This window comes from Ovis aries, chromosome 6 (assembly GCF_016772045.2).
Source record: "Ovis aries strain OAR_USU_Benz2616 breed Rambouillet chromosome 6, ARS-UI_Ramb_v3.0, whole genome shotgun sequence".
Lineage (NCBI taxonomy): Eukaryota > Metazoa > Chordata > Mammalia > Artiodactyla > Bovidae > Ovis > Ovis aries.
The window spans coordinates 55,961,760-55,966,799 of record NC_056059.1 but is presented as its reverse complement, the minus strand read 5'-3'; the positions used below and the strand labels follow the sequence as shown (position 1 = coordinate 55,966,799).

At 43.7% G+C, this 5,040-nt stretch overlaps 1 pseudogene; it reads right to left on the bottom strand.

The window, feature by feature from the left end:
* Positions 1-539: 539 nt before the first annotated feature.
* On the bottom strand, positions 540-4,816 carry LOC101108391 (uncharacterized; annotated as a pseudogene).
* Positions 4,817-5,040: the final 224 nt, after the last annotated feature.

Below are 5,040 nucleotides of genomic sequence, written 5' to 3'. Positions count from 1 at the left end.
GAAGGAGATCAACCCTGGGATTTCTTTGGAAGGAATGATGCTAAAGCTGAAACTCCAGTACTTTGGCCACCTGATGAGAAGAGTTGACTCGCTGGAAAAGACTTTGATGCTGGGAGGGATAGGAGGCAGGAGAAGAAGGGAACGACAGAGGATGAGATGGCTGGATGGCATCACTGACTTGATGGACACGAGTCTGAGTGAACTTTGGGAGTTGGTGATGGAGAGGGAGGCCTGGCGTGCTGCAATTCATGGGGTTGCAGAGTCAGACACAACTGAGCAACTGAACTGAACTGAACTGAAGATAAAGGTACACCCTCAGAAGCTGTAATTCTGATTATAGTAATGTATCTGCATACCTTGGACCTCTGAATATCAAAAGACAATACTTGGGGTGACCTATGAGTTTTGAACCAATACTTTTGAAGAATTATCTAGGACCATACACTCTGTGCTTTGGCTTTTTGGATGAAGCACAGGCCTCTGTGCTGTCCTCCAGGCCGTGTAATTGTGAAGAAAAGAGCTCAATATTGGATCACTCTTTAGACCCTAATCAGCCATGGGAAGAGTTCACTGGCAAAAGGGTCCTCCCAAGAATGGTCAGAGAGGACTTGTCACTCAAGAGAGAAGGGGAACCCTCATAGCTACAGTCACCACAAGCATCCAATAGGCAGGAAGATAGCTTTAGGCAACGGCTGACTGAAAGCAGATCTGAGATATCCAGCTTTGGAATGAAGTCATCTTCTACAAATTCTTCCTTCACTGAGACAGTGAATTCAGGGTGATCTTTTTCGAGGGACTGAAAGGTGCTTCCTCAATCTTTACTACCACACTAACTTGGCTCTCTATCTCAGAGGGTGTCTCTAAGACTAGATCCTTTGTGCATACGTGGTCAAAGTGAATCAGTTCATTAATGGCTTTCAGCTTGGCTGATGACATCCTCAAGGATGGACAAGGGTAGGTCAGTAAGGAACTGGGTCCTTCTGAATCTTCATATGGGAGTTACCCCAGTCTGGCAGACTCTGGGGAAGGACATCTGAGGAACATGACTGGGTCCAAGTTGAAGAAAGTGTCAAACAGGTAATCAGACTCAGAGTATGAACAGTCAACACCGTGAGAATCCATCAGGAATGTGCTGGAGGGACAATGACTGGTTCTACACCTGCTGTGGACTCAGCAGAGGAGGCCACCAGCCCGGCTCCATTCCCCCTGATCTTTGCTTCCTCTTCAGTCATCCATCCCCAGCAGCTGTCTTAACTTCTGGTTCTCAACTACAAATGAGTTTTCTCTTGTGAAAGCTAATTTTCCTAGCGAAGTTTCTGGTTTTCTTCTCCCATATCTACCACTTGCTGTTTCAGCTCACTCACTCGATCTTTCTTTCGGTCTCTGGCTGTCTGAGCTGCTACTCTGCTTTCAGTTTCCTCTGCAGCACCTTCTCCTCCGGGCTCAGGTGTGTGAGGCACTGTTGCTTGCGCCCCTGGGGCGTCCTCCCAGCTCTCCATCTGGCGTACACAGCGAACACCTTCTCAGGGCTTGCACCTTGCTGGCCCAGCACCATGACCAGCAGACCCTGGCCAGCTGGGGCTGCAGGCTGGCAGGACAGAACAGCACTGTGGATGCCTGGGGGGCCAGGTTCTGCGTGGCTACAACCACCACCATGGCCTAAGCATATCTGCTAAGTTCATCTAACTTAACCTCTTATCTGACCTGTTGTTTTATTTTCTGACTTTTCCCCTGTGACTCCAGTCTTTTTGGAGATGTCATATTAGCCACTTCTTTGGGTGAAGATACCATGAACCAAAGTAAAAGGCAAAGGTTAAGGCATTCATAATTTAAACTATAAATGACATAATTAATCTACAACTTAGTGCATGTTTACACATGAATCAGATGGCTGATTCAAAGACCTTCTGAATAGGGTGAGTATGGGAAATTTTACTGGGACAGAGAAAGGCGTGAACAAGTGAACTGTGACTCGTAATGGCCTGGAGGAAGCCTTTTTTTTTCTGTTCAGAAATTGTTGTGTCTCTAATTTTAGACTTCAAACATGACTTTATGAAAAAAAAAAACAGTGGAGAGAGACAAATAGAGAAACATAGAGGTCCATTTCTACAACTAAACACAATTCTATTTTGTATGAAAAAATAAACAATGAGATTTCTTTACATTCAACCCTTGGACTGCAAGGAGATCCAACCAGTCCATTCTGAAGATCAGCCCTGGGATTTCTTTTGGAAGGAATGATGCTAAAGCTGAAACTCCAGTACTTTGGCCACCTCATGCGAAGAGTTGACTCATTGGAAAATACTCTTATGCTGGGAGGGATTGGGGGCAGGAGGAGACGAGGACGACAGAGGATGAGATGGCTGGATGGCAACACCGACTCGATGGATGTGAGTTTGAGTGAGGTTCAGGAGTTGGTGATGGACAGGGAGGCCTGGCATGCTGCAATTCATGGGGTCGCAAAGAGTCAGACACGACTGAGGGACTGAACTGAACTGAACAAATATTACACCTTTTCTTCCTTGGATGACTTCACTTTTAAAAAGATACATACAAAATAGCTAGTGATATTCATATATAAAATGTAAAATAGAAAATCTAGAAAACCACAGGAAAAAACTCAGATGTCCAGGATTCAGTTCCTCTAATATAATCCAAAGTCAGGAAGTTAAAAGGAAAAAAAGGCAGCAGCTGCTGCTAAGTCGCTTCAGTCGCGTCTGACTCTGTGTGACCCCATAGACAGAAGCCTACCAGGCTCCCCGTCCCTGGGATTCTTCAGGCAAGAACACTGGAGTGGGTTGCCATTTCCTTCTCCAATGCAGGGAAGTGAAAAGTGAAAGTGAAGTCACAGCAAATTGTCTAAATAATGCCATAAAACTTCATGGTGAATGATACGCATTTATCTAAAAATACTCTTGTTTTTCATTTTCATTTGGATATATTTCTATGAAGTTTGGTTAAGATTTTCCAAAACAGTATCAGTTACATATAAAATATTGGAGGGGAAAGCTTAATAGGGATTTTGATTTTAAGGATTTTAATGATGATTCTATGTTACCAACAAAGACATAAACACTTCCTCCATATTTTTTCCATTGTTTTATCATTTTCTTCATTTTGATTCTTCAATAATGTGAATGTTGTGTGCATGTGATAGAGCAGGTACAGTGTTGGACCCTGAGGCTTTACACTGCTATGACACAGGGGTAGGGCAGTTTCTTAGGCTTCCCAGGTGGCACTAGTCATAAAGAACCTGGCTGCCAATGCCAGATACGTAAAGAGATGTGGGTTTGATTTCTGAGTCAGGAAGATCTCCTCGAAAAGGACTTGGCAACCCACTCCAGTATTCTTGCCTGGAGAATCCCTTGGACAGAAGAGCTTGGTGGGTTATAGTCCATAGAATTGCAAAAAGTCAGAAACGACTGAAGCGACTTCACACACAGAGCAGTTTCCTTATAATTAAGGCAGATTTCTATTTTTAAATGCTGGAATGAATTTTTTTTTTTGTATTTTGCAATTTTATTTATTAATAGGTTTGGATATTTGGACAACTTACTTGACATTTTTGATGTTTAGTTCTTTATTCCACAAAATAAGAAAATAAGAGGAAATTCTTAAGCACCTGGTCAGTGCATGGCACATGTGACATATTATCATGTCATTTATAATGTGACACATTAATGTCATTTAGTATTAAAGGCAAAAATTTCAGCCATTTTGAAAATGTACCTACTTAAGCCCAGTTTACCTCCAATGTTTTTGCATACCTATATTTTACTATTTTATCTCCAGTTTATTTTTCTTTTCATTCCTCCTTGAAAGACATTTCAAATGTAAGGCACTCAGAAACTCAAAGTAAGAAGTTTGGTTTTAAAATCGACAGAAGATCTGAATAGATATTTTTCAAAAGAAGACAAGTAGATAGTCAACAGGCACATGAAAAGATCTTTCCCAGTTATTAGGAAAATGCGAAACAAAACCGCAATGAGATTGTTACTGAACTCAAGTTATTGTACCCAAGGCACAGTGAGGCCAAACATCAGAGACTGGAGCAGAGAAAGGTTTGCAAGGAGATAGGTGGCTCATGGCTTAAAAATCCTGAACTCTCTGAAAACTTTCAGCAAAATCCTTTTATAGGAAAGTTGAGGGAGGAATGTGGTTAGTTGTTGCAAACTTCTTGGGGTCAGATCTTTTGTGCTTGAAGGGAGCTCACAGTCAGGTCATGTTATTCCTGTAAACCTCCACCAAAACAAGTGTTATTCTCCATCCTGACAAGAAAAGGCAAGATCCCAAGTCTTAACTTTCACCCTTTGAGGTCAGGGCCTGGCTAAGAGAAGGCAGTCTCTACTCCAGCCAGTTAACACTGCCTGGGAGTTTTCATGGAGCACACAGTCCGGGTCCTCCCACCAGCGCACAGGCAGGGCTGAAGAGGCGTATCTCCGCTGATGATGCCCTCATGGCCGGGTCCCCAGACCCTGCTCAGCTGTCATCAGTGAAGGAGCAAGGCATCCAGTTCCCACCTGTCCTCAGGCTCCTGAGGCCCCAAACAGGTCTGATCTTGTGGACCACAGCCCATGGAGACCGCTGTGGCCATTAGGTTATGGAGGCAGAGATGGGGGAGAGGTTTACTGCTTTCAAGGCCTGGACCAGGCTGGTTGGTTGCTATGGAGTGGGTTCTGGAGCCCTGCAGGACATAGCCCGCAGCCTGTCCCTGCTCTTTCCTTCTCCAGCCCACCCATAGGCCCAAGGCTGGAGGGCCTGGAGGGCCCAGGCGAGAAGACTGCAATCCACCTTTCATTTCACTCTCTGCAGCCATTGCCTGGCTACTTGGAGTAAGTTCTGTAACCACTATGCTTAGGATCTCATGCTAATGGCCTTGTACAGCCCTTATTACAATACAATCCCTCCCTTTTCCTGTAGGACAAAAACAGAAGTGTAAAATCCAATTTCCTCAAGTTTTTCACAACCATTACAGAAAACAGTATAGACAATCCTCAAAAAAAATTAAAGATAGAACTAAGATATGATCTAACTATTCCA